The sequence below is a fragment of the Acomys russatus genome, chromosome 5 (genome assembly GCF_903995435.1).
Source record: "Acomys russatus chromosome 5, mAcoRus1.1, whole genome shotgun sequence".
Lineage (NCBI taxonomy): Eukaryota > Metazoa > Chordata > Mammalia > Rodentia > Muridae > Acomys > Acomys russatus.
Genome location: NC_067141.1, coordinates 23233478 through 23249012, shown reverse-complemented (window position 1 = coordinate 23249012; position 15535 = coordinate 23233478).

Here is a 15535-nt window from a genome sequence, read left to right as displayed (position 1 = left end):
GAACACCCTCAGGGGCACCTTCAAAATACTATGCTCATGCTATCCTTCCTGTCCCTTCCAAGAGTCTCTCCTCCATCCTCTGCCTGGTTCCCTGAAAACCGGGGCTATAAGGAAGTGAGGAAAGATTCAGAGTGGTGGTGCTCCCTTCCCAAGTGAGGAAGGGCTACTGTCACCATAGATGACATTCTTATGAACTTCTTGGCACCCTCTCCCAAAACTGGAGGACAGCTGGGCTCTTTTGTCAGCAGGGACTCACTGAGAACTACAGAGGGCCAGTTTCCAAGAGCCAGCCTTTTCCAGGTCATTCTGTGTTCTAGGAGCAGTTAAGGCGATGTTCCCTATGGGGCTCACCCCAGGAACCCCTCTGGCTACAGGGCACTGGAAGTATGTTCACAAAGGAGTGTGTGTGTGTGTGTGTGTGTGTGTGTGTGTGTGTGTGTGTGTTAATTTTGAGACAATCTCACTATGTAGCCCTGGCTCCTGGAACCACAGAGCTCTGCCTGCCTCTGCTTCCCAAATGCTACAATTATAGGTGTAGGACACCGATGCTCAGTAGTCTAAAGAACTAAAATTTGAACAGTGTATAATTTACATGGAAAACTGATGATTGGCCAGCAGCTGCCTGGGTGAGGTAGCTGCTCTGCTGGGCTTGTGGGTTTCTTGCGGGTTAATTGGTGCGCTTGCTTTGGCTTCAGGCTGGTATAGCTGCTACAGTAAAAGATTATGGCGAATGCATAGTTCCTGGAGGCTGAAGTGATGTCACAGTAAATGTAACTCAACCACTAATGCTGAAGTGACATCAAAATAAAAGTCATTTGAGGCAGGACATGGCAATCCCACCCAGCACTCAGGAGGCAGGGGCAGGCAGATCTCTGTGAGTTTGAGGCCACCCTCATCTACAAACGAGTCAAGGACAGCCAGGGCTCTGTTATGCAGAGAAATCCTGTCTTAAAAAAAACCAAGCCAAAACAAAACAAGAAGTCACCTGAGTCCAAGGAGGGAGTCTTTGAGGATTCTTTTTGTTTAAAGGGTCAAAGAACAGTCCTTGCATGTGCAGAGGTGAGTACCTACTCTCTCATCAGCCCTACACTGTCTCCAGTGGTGGGGATACCTCATGCCTAGAGTGGGGTTGCACACTGAAGGTCATGCAGGGCCAGCTGTTTTGTCTGTGTGCTGTATATCAGGTTTTTAGTGGATGCCATTGTGTTCCCAGAACTGTTCCAAGTACTATGGACCATAGCCACTCTCTTTGGGATCCTTAGGCTAGATCATATCAGTGCCAAGGAGAAAGTTTCCAGGATGCTTGATCAATCATGACAGGTAATATTTTGTGGAGCCGATTCCTCCAAATTAGAACATCTCATTCTGGAGGGGACGGTGTTAAGACTCAGGAAGTAAACAGCTAGCAAGTCTCAAAAGTTCCTGAAACTTACAAGGCCCTTTCCTCCCCCAAAGATATGTAAACAGGAAGAGAGCCGATGCTCTGACCTATTGAGGTGCCAATCTCCAGGCTTCCAGTTTTTGTGAGCCATAACCCATGTTGGGGTTTTTGGTGAAACAGCCGCTTTGGGTTGCCCCTGATGCTTAAGTAACCCCTCATCCATATTCCTTTAAGTAGCCCCAATCAACTGATTGGTTTACCAAGTTGGACTTTGGTGGAATTTTTCTTTGGTCTATTGTCAGTTCCCTATCTGGAGTGAATGGATGGATGTTCATGTTGCATCTCCCCGTGGAAATGACTCACAATAGAACTGCACCATGGGTCTTAGAAGAACTAAGGTGGATCCAGACTCTCACACCTGAAAAGCCTTGTGGGCTAGAAGGACCATTCCAGGGCAAGACACGGCCAGAAGCAGATGTAGGCAGAAGAAGGCCAGACAGGTCTGAGGTAGGTGGAAGGCAAACTTAGGCTGCATTCTGTCCTGATGGAAGCGATTAGGGTAAAGAACAATCTCATAGGTTCCAGGAGATTTGCTGAGAGTACCAGTTGCAAGAGAGTATATGGGACTGCCTTGCAGGCCTGCGTATCTAAGTGCCCTACTTTACATCCTGCCAGCCAGGCCTTGGGAGGACATGGGGGAACCAAGGGGCCCACTTGGTCTGACATGTGTAGGTGGGTTCTCCAAGAGTGCATCAGAAAAGGTTCCCTGTGGTTAGCTCTGCCTGACAATCACTCTCTCTCTTCTTGGTTCCAAGAAACCAGTGATGAAGGCAGACGTGCTATGGTAGGGAATGAGGGAAAAAAGTCCAAGCCTGGGAGGGAATGAGGGAGAAAGTCCAAGCCTGGGATTGGAAATGCCTCCCTGCTTCCCCCTGCCCACCAGGTGTGGGAAGGTGGGAAGAAAAGACCTTTTCAGCCAGGGCTTGTCTCAAAATTCTCCTGTCTCTATGACTCTGTATTGGCTTCTCAGTTTCCCCAAGTGTGACAGAGGTGGATAAAGGCAATATGTCCTTGTCACTTGGAGCAGGGTCTGGCCTGTGGGAAACTCAAGGTCAAGTCTTTTTTGGCCCAGTCCCAGGGTCTTGTGACTCACTCCACTGAGGACTCCTGCTGTGTGTGTTTGGCAGGAGGTAGGAGGGGAGAGGTTGTTGCAGAACCACCCTATTTCTCTGTTTGCTAAAATTCAGGAAGACTACCCCCAAAACGGACTGTTTATGCAGAGCTTGCTCAAGTGAAGAGGTTGGCCGCCGTCACTTCTGCTTGCTAGAGATTCATAGGCAGGTCAGGGAGTAAGACAGCTGTGTGTTGAAGGAGTTGAGCATCCAAAACCAGGCAGATCAGTGCCAGATAAAACTCCTGTGAGCATCCCCATAGATAGAGGAAATGCAGCCCCTTACTTTCCAGGCGCCACACTCTGCTGATAAAATTCATTCTGTTCATTCACCGGCAACAGAAGGAGATCTGTCCTCCAGAGCAGAGGAAGGGCTGAACATTATAAAGGTCGTGAGCCCGTGTCCTCTCAAGGACGACTGGAGGTTTCTCATCCAGAAAGGTGAGAGACAGAACGAGATGAAGCAAACAAGACAGTCTCAGCATTTCTCCCCAGGGTTCTAAAAGGGATGATTCGGCAAGATGGAAAAGGTACCACACAGGATGGTGTGCTGGTAAATGTTCCAAATCTCCTGTGAGACATACATGTGAGGGAGTTTCTCAGTGGGGTTGACTAAAGAGGGAAGACCCACCCTGAGTGTGGGCAGCACTATCCTGTGGGCTGGGAGGCCTGGACTGAGTGAAAATCAGAAAGCGAGCTGTTTGCGCCAGCGTTCACCTCTGCTTCCTGCTACAGTTGTAATGGGACCAGCTGCCTCATATTCCTGAGGCCTCGCCCTCCACTGTCAGTACAGACTGTGTACCCTTGAACTGGGAGCCTGGATAAGTCTTTCCTTCCTTAAGTCATTTTGTTGGGTATTTTTTGGCACAGCAACAAGAAAATTAACAGTTGGATGAATAAACATGTTTAACAATGTGGCGGGTATTAAAATCAACAATGCAAAAGACAAGCATTTCTATAGACTAGTATTGAGTAATCCAAAACGGAGTCTAAATGATTTAGAATGGCAGCAGAAAGAACAAAGCATCAAGGGCTAAAGTCATTAAGGATGTGTGAGGCTTGCAGACTTGGAAGAAACCAAGGCTCTAATCATGTGCTAGAGGATCTGACTTTCACAGGTCAAAGACAAAATTATCATTCAGGACGTAGCACTTCAGAATTTGTCTGGCTTTTTACATGCTGCTTCTAAATTCAAGGCTGTTTTATTTTCTGTTTTTCAAATCATACTTTATTTGTGCTTCTCTCTCTCTCTCTCTCTCTCTCTCTCTCTCTCTCTCTCCTCTCTCTCTCTCTCTCTCTCTGTGTGTGTGTGTGTGTGTGTGTGTGTGTACATGTATGCATGCTATAGCATATGTGTGGAGCTGAGAGGACAACTACGTACTGTTTTCACTATGCTGGTTATAGGGATTGAACTTAAACCAGCAAGCTTGGAAGCAAGCACCTTTACCCACTGAACCATCTTGCCAGCCCTGACCCTAATTTCCCAGGGAAAAGCAATGGACTCAAAATAGCCAAAACAATTTTGAAAAAGAACAAAGTTGGAGAATTTATACTTCTGGATTCACACTACAAAGCTTGAGTACTCAGGAGAGTATAGTTCTAAAGTCAGCTATGGTAGGACATGGCTGTACTTTTAGCATTTAAAGGATGAAGTCAGGAGAATCAGGAGTTCAAAGCCAGCTTCGGCTACGTGAGCCCTTATCTCCAAAAGGGAAGGGGAGGACAGAGAAACAGTATAAGGACAGCTATTTTAAGTCTGCTTTCTACTGCTGTCATAAATGGCAGGACCAAAAGCAATTTGGGGAGTGTCTTAGGGTTACTGTTGCTGTGATGAAACACTGTGAGTAAAGCAACTTGGAGAAGAAAAGAAGTTTATTCTGCTTACACTTCCATATAACTGTTAATCATCAAAAGAAGTCAGGACAGGAACTCAAAACAGGGAAGGAGCCTGGAAGCAGGAGCTGATGCAGAGGCCGTGGAAGGGTGCTATATTCTGGCTTGACCTCATGGCTTGCTCAACCTGGTTTCTCCATCACCCACAATGGGCTGGGCCCTCCCCCATCAATCACTAATTAAGAAAATGCCTTACAGGCTTGCCTATATTGTGGAGGCCTTATGGAACCCTGATCTCTCTCTCTCTCTCTCTCTCTCTCTCTCTCTCTCTCTCTCTCTCTCTCTCTCTCTCTCTCTCTCTCTCTCTCTCTTTCTCTCTCTCTCTCTCTCTCAGGCATTTTCTTAATTGAGCCTCCCCTCTCTCAAGTGACTAGCTTATGTCAAGTTGACATAACCCTGTCCGTCAGAAGCTTGCTAATCACAGGCCATTGTTGAGGGGAGCCAAGGCAGGAACTGAAGCAGAGGCCATAGAGGAATGCCATGTACTGACTTGCTCCTCCTAGCTTGCTTAGTTTGCTTTTTTTACACAGCCCAAGAGTACTTGCTCAGGGGTGTGGCATCATCCACTATCTGAGCCTCCCATACCCATAATTAATAAGGAGAATGCCCCACAGACTTGCTTGTGGCCAGTCCGATGGAGGCGTTTTCTCAGTTGAGGTTCCCTCTAACCAGGTGACTCTAACTTGTGTCAGGTTGACAAAAAAACAAACAAAAATTCAAACCAAACCAAAAACAAAACAAAACAAAAAAAACCCTAATCAACACAATAGCAGTGGAGATCAATGGAATGAATAGAATCGAAATTCTAGAAATAAATATTTGGTTTTAAATCAAAGGACAAGACAATTCTGTGGGGGAAGGGGTGGTCTTTCTAACACATGGTTCTGGTGTAGCCATCCTCGTACACAGCAAAACCAAGGCAAATACATCCACTGTCATGCCTGGCAACATTAAGATCAAAATGGAAGCTAGGAGACAGAGCCAATATTCAATGGTTAAGAGCACTGGCTGCTCTTCAAGGGTGCCTGGATTCACTTCCCAGCACCCACATAGTAGCTCACAACTACCTTTAACTCCATTTCCAGAGTCTCTGATGCCCTAATCTGGCTTCTGCTGGTACTGGACACACATGTAGTGTGCAGACATGTATGCAGGCAAAATACCTATACACATAAAATAGTTAAAATTAATTTCATAAACATAAATCTTTTTTTAAAAATGAGTCATTGATTTGAAGGTACAAGCTAAAACTTTAGCTGGGCATAATGGCACCCGCCTTCAATCCCAGCACTTGGGAGGCAGAGGCAGGCAGATCTCTGAGTTTGAGGCCAGCCTCATCTACAGAGCAAGTTCCAGGACAGCCAGGATGAAATTCTTTAAACACACACACACACACACACACACACACACACACACACACACACACACACTTTCCTATCTATGACACCAAGCATACAAGCAACAAAAGAAAAAAAACTACTCCATCCCATGGGCTTGGTCCAAGGCTGCTGGAGGGAGGGAGGGAGGGAGGGAGGGGACTGAGCACCAGCATTCATCTCTCTGCATCCTGACTGTGAATATGATGCACTGGGGTACCTCACCTCCCTGCCAGCTTCCCTGCACAGCCTCAAACCAAAAGCCAAAACAAACCCTTTCCTTAAGTCGGCTTTGACAGGTATTTTGCCACGACAATGAGAAAAGTAACTCAATATTTGTATTAAAACAGGAAGTCCAAGCACTGTATTAGCAAGAGACCTCACTTATTTGTTGAGAAAAAGGGAACTGAAAGCCATATTTGTAAATCTATCACACAACCAGAACGCAGCCAAGTGCCAACCCATGGAATGCCTTGTAATGGCCTGCCTGGCAGGAGTGAGCATCCCTGCCCCTCTCTTTAGCTTTCAGACTGTTGTGACAATGGACCCCAAAACATTAAACCCCCCCCCCAGAAATTCTGTGCTGAGATAAGAAAAAGGTTGACATGGTGGAACAACCAGAAGAAGATTTTTGTCTCCTGAAGAAAGATTTACAGCTTGTTGAAGGACAGTGGTAGGAAAGATTTTGGAGCTGAGAAAATGGTGGGCCAAGGACCCCGTACCTTGATCAGGACTGCTTAGTTATGTATTCCTGAGCCCCCTAACCTTAACCTCATGTCAAGGCCCTGAAAATGGACTTGAGGCAGGAGATTGCTGGATCTCAGGTCCCTCTTCCCAAAGAGATAAATCTCCCTTTACTGTTTATTAATTTGTTTCTTTTTTAAAAGATTTGTTTTCATTTTATTTATGTATAAATGTGTCTGTGTGAGTATATGGTGTGTGTGTGTGTGTGTGTGTGTGTGTGTGTGTGTGTGTGTTGGGGCGGAGGGCTGCAGAGGCCAGTAGAGGGTTTGGAGCCTCTGGAGTTGTAGTTACACATTGTTGTGAGCTGTCTGACATGGGTGTTCAGAATCAAACTCAGGTCCTCTGCATGAGCAGCAGTTCTCTTAAGCCCTAAGCCGTATCTCCAGCCCCTAAACTTGCTCTTTTAACTGGTTTATAAAGGATGGGCAGCCAAATCTGGCTTGCTGGGACTCAGCAGTGACTCTAATTCCAGTAATAGTCTCTAGCCATACAAGCACCTAGATAGCAAAAGTGTTTCACTTCTATACCTAAGTGGTAAATAGAGACTACAATATGGGCTGAACTTGCAGTGACTGTGGCTGATACACTCTCTGTAATTCTGTATGTATGTGATAGGAATGGAAGAGGATGGTATACTTTCAAGGAAAATATTCATTTCTAAAAGGAACCTGTGACAACTGGCAGTTGTTGCAATGAATAGCCATCTTTGCCCTGTCGTGAGAAGAAAGCCTCTATTGTTATAAAACCTCTAACACCCCCCCCCCCCGAAAAGAAATCTGAATTTGTCTTGAGGGGGTTGATAACTAGGAATTTTGGTCCAGGTATTTGGTCCATATGTAGAACATGTTTGTAACCAAGAGCAATGAAAACATATCCATACAAAAATGGATCCACTGGCTGAGCGTGGTGGCACACATCTTTAGTCTCAGCACTTGGGAGGCAGAGGCAGGTGGATCTATCTGAGTTCGAGGCCAGCCTGGTCTACGAAGGGAGTCCAGGACAGCCAAGGCTACACAGAGAAACCCTGTTTTGAAGGGGAAAAAAATGGATCCACATACTCTTGTATGCGCATTTGTTATCATAGCCAAAAAGTGGAGCCAGGGCTGGTGAGGTGGTCCAGCAGTTAAGAGAGCCTGCTGCTCAACTACCAGGTCATGAGTCTGGTTCCCAGCTGGCTTCCAGTGGCCTGTAGCTCCAGCTCACAGAAATATAGCACCCTCTTCTGGCTTCCACAGGCACTGTATGCATGTGATGCACATACATGCAGGCAAAGCACCCATATGATTTATAATGACTAATCTTGGCTGTTAATTTGACTACATCTGGAATCAACTAAAACTCAAGCAGCTGAGCATTCCTGTGAGGGACTTACTCAGTTGCATCATTTGAGGAGGGGAGACCCACCCTCAATCTGGCTCACACCTCCTGGTGGCAGCCCACATAAGAACGACCTGGAAAAAGGAAACTTGATTTTTCTTTGTTCTGTTTTCATTTACTTTCACTGGCAGGTTCATCTGTTTTGTTGGTGAGTCATTCCTTTGCTGGTATCAGAACCTACTTTTTCAGGATTCCAACATAGACCAAAGACCAGCATCTCTTCAGGACCTCCAGGACTCCCACACTACATGAGAGTGGGGAAACATCTGGTCTCATGAATTGAACCACCACCAGGTTTTTGGCCTTCCCATAGGGAGACTGCTATTGTAGGAATACCAGGCCACAGCCTCTAAGTCATTCCAATAAATTCCCTTTTAATATGTATTAATATACATCCATTCTATCAATTCTGTTCTTTTAGAGAGCCTAATGCACACATTTTTAAAAGTAGATACAAAGCAGTGTCCACCAAGAAGCAAATGTATCAACATGACATTGCCCAGACTACAGGTATAATGCAGCCATTAAAATGAAGGAAGCCATGTTAGAAAATGAAGGAAGGACTCATGTTATAACTCAGGTGAGCCTTGAAAATGCTGAATCATATCTGTAACATGGAAAGCAGAGGCAGGCCAAGCAGGGCTCTAACGTTAAGACCCTGTCTCAAAACAAAAACAAAACAAAACCCTCACATTTGATCAATGAGATCAGGGGCAAAAGACCATATATTCAACACTTCCTTCTAAAGAGCTGGGAAAATTGGGTGCAGTGGTGCATTCCTTTCATTCCAGCACTGGGGAGGCAGAGGCAAGTAGATCTCTGTAGGCATAAGGCTATTGTGTAGTTTAAATGCTGATTTCTGTTTCAGTGTCCTGTAAACACTGCTCCCCAATTGTTCCCTGGCTATATAAAGTAGCTTACTGCCAATCGATGAGCAGGGGAGAGAATAGGGCTGGACTTCCTGCCAGCCAGGGGCAGAGGAATTAGAAGTAGGGGATTTGAGCCTGTTGAGGTGCAAGAGAGATCAGGAGAAAGGAGCTGGAGCCAACCTTGTCTACATGGAGTTTCAGGAAAGCCAAGACTACATAGAGAAACCCTGCCAAAAAAAAAAAAAAAAAAAAAGGGTGCTAGAGCCGGGTGTGGTGGCACACACCTTTAATCTGAGCCCTCAGGAGGCAGAGGCAGGTGGATTGCTGTGAGTTAGAGGCCAGCCTGGTCTATAAAGTGAGTCCAGGACAGTCAAAGCTACACAGAGAAACCCTGTATCCAAAAAAAAAAAGTGCTGAGAGTATGTAAATTAATGTGTATGTAAATTAACATTATGTAAATTAGTATGTAGAATAATAGAGGTAGAAGGGAGGCTTTCAGTTGGCTGGAGCTTGGAGGATGTTGCTAATGCTACCTGAGAGATCTTACCATGTCTTTGGGGTTTTGGCTGCATAATCTGATTACCTAGAACGTGGACCCCATTCTGTCCATGGGGATGGTTTTATGGTAGATGAATTGTGGCTTCCTAAGACAGAAAATACATAAACAAAAAACAAAAACACAAACCACAGCTCAGGTGGCCTCCATAGCAGGTAGCTAGTCTGGGAAAGGAGGAGTGGAAATGGAGTGTGCCTTGGGGTTGATTGGTGAGCATATTTGACTTCTCTAGTTGGTCCTGCATTCGGCCCCTGCATTCGGCATCCGCATTCGCCATTAGGCTTTCCTTCCTGAGGGGGTCTGAGTCCTAGTGTCCTGTAAGATTGTTTGTCTAAGGGAATACCCTAGTCAGCTTTAACCATCAACTTGACACAGCGGAGAGTCACTTGAGAACAGGGTCTCAGTTGAGGGACTGTCCAGATCAGATTGGCCTGTGGCCATGTCTATGGGGCACTGTCTTGAGTTCCAGTTGATGTAGGAGGGCCTGTCTCACTGTGGGCAGTACCATTCCCTTGGCAGATTGTCCTGGCACGTATAAGAAAGCCAGCTAATCGGCAATCTGCAAACAAACCAACAAGCAGCATTAATTTCATGGTTTCTGCTTCAAGTTCCTGCCCCAGTTTCCCTCAGTGATAGACTATGACTTGGAAGTATAAGGCAAGCAAACCATTTCTTTCCCTAAGTTGCCTTTTGCTCAGGGTGTTTTATCACAGCAACAGAGAGCAAACTGCAATAGGGAATCTTTTGTTATTTCTCGTCATCACATTTGCCAGACCAAGAGAACTCTGGGGCAAGGGGGAGTGGACAGAAAATAAGAAGGCCCGTCTGCAAGTTAAGGGATTTGGGAGGAGCCAGAAGGGGATGAGGAAAGAGTGGTGTGTACCCTTCGTTGGTGATTGAGTGGCTATGCAGAGACATAACTGAGGTGAGGCCTATGCCTGACACTTAGTCAGCATGTAGACAAAAACCTCAAACCAGACATCACAGGAAGAGAGTGGGGAGTAAAGGGTAGAGTCTGGGTGTGGCCCTGGGGACCTGGAGGTCAGGGTCTGGACAGGGCTTTTAAGTGCTCACTCTGGCGGAAAGGGAACCTGCAGGGAGTCAGGGAACCCCACAGGGGCAGCAGTGCAGGTCCAGAAGGAGCAACCAGTGGCTTGCCTGTGGACAGAGATAGTCAAGAGGGTCACCAGGAAGGGAGACCTTCCTGGTGCAGGGACAACAAACAGCCCTGACTTGTGAGGGTTTCAAAAGACCCAAGCCATCAAGCCTTCAGAGTCGAGAAAGAAAAGAGATCTCAAGGCTGGGCCATTGATGACAGGCTATTGAGCACCAAGGGCTTGAGAGCTTGCCTGTGAGCTGCAGTTGTCTGCGGAACTGTTTACAGTGAGATGCTGGCCTGGTGCTGGGAGGCCTAGACTTGCTGTGTCCAGGAGAACACCTTGGCGTGTCTTGGAAGCCTTGAGATGTGGGGTCTGTTCAACTCTCAGAGAGCGAGTAGAGGTCACGTGTAGGCCAAAATGAGTCTCCCCAGGATCTGCAGGGCCCAACCCCCCCCCTTCAGTCCAGGTGTTGGAGGAAGAGGGTAGCAACAATTCTGGATTCCTTAGGGGTGGGGGGCGAGTGGATTCAGCAGCTGTGCAAAGAAAAAAAAAAGCCTGGCTGGCTGCTGGAGGACTGGGACCCTGACCATGACTGGCTGGACATAACAGCGCCCCTACTGTGGGAGCCTTGTCCCTCGGATGATGCGGTCCCAAGGTTATCTAAGTGCACCCAGTTCTCTGGGTCAGAGGAGGCTGACCAGGGCTTCATATTATTTCCATTTTAGGGCTCCCGGCAGGCAGTGGAATCTGGAAATCTAGGCTGAGCCAGCAAGAGGAGGCCCTGTCCCTGAGGAGAGGGTCAGATGACCCACTGTCTCGGCTTGGGGTAGCGCTTTAACCTACAGGGCTAATCCTGCCTTCATGGTCTCTGTGTCACTCTGTGCCAGGACCCCAGCAGTGCTGCCTGCTAATGTGAGGCCACGATTACCTTTACCATCGACCCAGGAGTCCTTGATCAGCACTGGGAGCAGTAGCCTGTTAAGACCCATCCCCTGAGGGAAGTGGGGCTCTGGAGAGTGATCAGGGCTGGCTGTGGTGCTCTGTTCCTGTGGATTATAAACCCAGGGAGGCCCAACGACCTCTATCTGACTCCCACCTCTATCCCATCAGCATGGATTAGAGGGGCAGGAGGGGACAGTCTGGGAAAGTCACCTGCCTCTGCAGTGGACAGACTCACACAGGGCTGGTGCCCACCTAGCCCAGCCCGTTCTGGTCAGAACCAATCTGCTCTAAACACGTTAGCCCCTTTTTCTCCAGACTGTATTCTTGAGAGCACAAAGGGCGCATTAAAACTTCAGGACCAGGCTGGAGAGATGGCTCAGAGGTTAAGAGCACTGTCTGTTCTTCCAAAGGTCCCTTAGTTCAATCCCAGCAACCACACGGTGGCTCACAACCATCTATAATGAGATCTGGTGCCCTCTTCTGGTATGCAGGTATACATCCAAGCAGAGCACTGTATAAATAATAAATACATCTAAAAAACAAAAGAACAACAACAAAAAAGTTCAGGACCTTTGCTTTGTCACAAGGACTCTTCCTGATCTGTCTCCTACTGCCTAGACTCTACCAGGAACTGCCCAGGCAAGCTATACCCTCTGTTGACAGCATTGCCAGACAGCTTTCACATGCCTAGGCCACAGAGTGGAGGCCAGCTTCTCTGAAGCTCCCATAGAGAGGCTGCAAGATGAGACCTGCAGAAATGAGCAGTGCTCAGGAGAAGAAGGGGTGCATGGTCAAGTGTGTCCCCCTACTCACCTCCAGCCTAAACCCTCATAGGTCAGGGGATGTCACTGGGCCTGGGTGTGGGGGCCACTGCAGGATGAAATAGAATGTAGGGGGAGGGGGTGGGTCTACTCAACTGAGAACTTGAAGTTTGGATAGAAGGTAGGTCTTTCAAAGCAAGGATGTGGCTGGGAATTCTCAGGGGAAACCCAGGAAGGGTGGATGTGGTTAGGAGATAGTTCCAGAAACTTTAACTGTCTCTGCTTCCTATTTCTTCAAGCATGAATGAATGACCAAGGCATCTTGGGTAAGGCTGTGGGAGAAGGAAGTAGGAAGGTGCTTATGAGAGAGTGAGTGGCTGGGAGGAAGGGGCTAGGCCTCACGTACTAACCTCTAACTGTGAGTGGGTGGGGTGTGGCTGGGGTTCAGGACCTAACATGAGGAAAACGAATAGCCACCGGCACCACTTGCTAGTGATCCTTTCCAGTGGAGCTGGGCTCTGGTTTCCAGATCAATACTAAGTAATTAAGAGAGAAAAATTATTAAATAAGACGCAGTGGTCCAAATTTTTTGCCAGACAAGAGAGTCAGAAGAGTCCCACAAGGGATGTTACCCCAGAGGACAGGGACAGCTTGAAGGTCGTAATGAAGACGGGCTGACAGCAGCTCTTTGGAGCCCAGGTGGGCAATGGGGTGGCTGCATGGATCAAGGGTGGTCTCTTGGCAAGGCGCTGCTGGGAGTGGGGAAGAGACAGAAGGAAGGAGGAACAGATTCAGAAGCCACTAGAGAGAGGTCCACAGGGAGGGGATGAGCTCTGTGTAGTATGGGGTTCCAGCAAGGAGTGTACCTTCGGACCCTGTCCCCCTGCTCCTAGCATGCCAGGGGCCCTGGGAATGCTTGCTGTCCTAAGTTTAAGCCAAAACCTACTGTTCGTTAGGCTGACCACAGAAAGGCCAGCCAGTGCCATGGATCAGCCTCGGCAGGATGCATGCACTTCTGAGGCCCTAATGCCACTGCCAAGTGGGGGATTCGGGGGGCAAACACAGCCTGGTCGGGGTAGACTCTTCTCTGTCTTGGTCTCTAACTCAGTGCCCGGATTGCACGTGTGTGCCCACTGTGTGGATGGAGCCATAGGCCTGTACGTCTCTATGGGCATCTGTCTTTCTAGCCAGCTCAGAGGCCGCCTGTTCCTCTTGCTCTGTCTAGGAAATCCAGAGACCATATCTTCCTGACCTGCAGGTTCTGACCTCAGGCTTTGGGTCCCTAGTCTGGTAGTTCCACAGCACTGGCCTAGGGCGGGCTTCTTGTGCGCCATGACTGCCCAAGGGCCAGGCACAGCTCTTTGATCCACCCGCACTGTTGAAGGAGTAGAGCCGACTTTCAAGATAGCGGCCATGTCCCGAGGGCACCTTTGGAGCAGATACATCCCTTGAGACAAAGGGAACTGAGAGGAAGGTGGTATTCTCTTGTTCTTCCGTCAGTCACTGGAAGGACCAGAAGGAACAAGAACTCAAGTGAGGCAGCTACAAGGCGGCTGCTTCAGAGTGGTGGAGACATGGGTAGACTTGTGAGCCACATGGATGTGGCCTCGTGCCATGCTTTATTTTGGTGGCAAGTGCGTTCTTTTCCCAGAGTCAGTGCAGTACCGCTGCGTTTAAAATGTCAGACCACAAACACGATGGCATAAAGATGGGCTTTTTCAAGATGACTCCTTTAGAAAGGCACAGCCCTAACAAATGGGATCCATGTTCTCATAGGAGTGAGGGGTGTGCCCAGTCTTCCCTCCATGCTAGGATACAGCAGGGAGGCACCATCCAGGGGGAACAGGTCTTCCTCAGACAACTCCTTTCTCATCCTTTGGATGCCTGAGACACAAATTTCTGCTGTTGTTGAGCCTACCAGTCTAGGGCTGGGGAGATAGCTCAGCTGGCAGTACTTGCTTTGAAATCATGCGGCTTTCAATTCAGTCCCCAGAACCCACATGAAAAAGCCTGGTACGCTGGTGTCTGCTTGTAACCCCAGTGCTGGAGAGGCAGACATGGAGATGGGGTGTTGCTGGGGTTCACTGGCCAGCTGGACTAGCTGTAATGGCTTAGTGAGAAATGCCCTTTATAGGCTCTGGTATTTGAACACTTGGTCCCTAGTTGGTGGTGCTGTCTGGGCAGGTTTAGGAGGTTCAGCCTTACTGGTGGGGGGGGGGGCAGATAGGTTTTTGAGGGTTCATAGCCTCGCTCCACTTCCAAGTCACCCTCTCTGCACCGTGCTTGCAGTTAAAGAGCTGATCTTTCTGTGGTCAAAGCTGCGATCTTTCCATGTCTGCCCCTCTCCATGCCTCCTTGCTATGATGGACTCTTGTCCATCTGGAACCATAAGCCAAAATAAACCTTCCTTCTGTAAGTTGCTTTTGGTCATGGTGTTTATCACAGTAATGGAAAGTGCACGAGAACACCAACTGGGCTGCATCCCAGCTCTTCGCTTGGGTCTCCTCCCCAAATTTCTCTGCCATTCATTTTCTAATCAAGATTACTCTTAAGTCCCTAACCGTTCAGCAAAACCACCAGACATAGTCTGATAACTGGCTTATCATCAAGGTCTGGCCATTTCTCTTCCTAAACAAAGTGCGTAGCCAAGTTCACTGGCCAAAGCTCAGCCCACTGAGAGGGTCCCCTCACTACTGTCCTGGAGTGCTGTTCAAGAGGTCTGCAGCAGTGAGCTGTCAACTGGTGGGATGTGCCCGCATGACTCTGGTGTCTTTCTTGGGATTTCCCATTGGGATAAAACACCAAAACCAAAACAGCCTGGGGAGAAAAAAGTTTATTTCACCCTACCCTAACACACCACGGCTTATCACTGGGAGAAATCAGGGCAGGAACCTGGAGGCGGGGACAGAAATAGAAGCCATGGAGGAGTGCTACTCACTGGCTTGCTCATCCTTCTTTCTTATACCATCCGGGGCCACCACCTGTGGGACGGGCCCACTCACACGGGTCGTGGTAGCCAGCATTTGCTACTTTGTGGGTTCCTCTTTCTTCTACTCTTCTTTACGCCTTTTCTTCCACCCTTTCAGCCCCCAACACTAAATAGAGAAGAAAGAGGGGGTAACCTTATCATTAGACTACTTCCTGCTGATTAGGAGTGCCAAGGGCAAATTTGATCTTTGCCGGCAGGATATCTAATTTCTCCTTTTTGTTTTGTCCTTGCAGACAACTACTTAACAAATCACAAGCAACAGCAACCAACAGCCAGCCAATAACCTGCCATGCCTCTCAGGGCCCTAGCATTTATATACCCTCTAAAAAGTCCCCAGAATTGCAAATATCACACACTTGAAGAAACTATCTGCAGC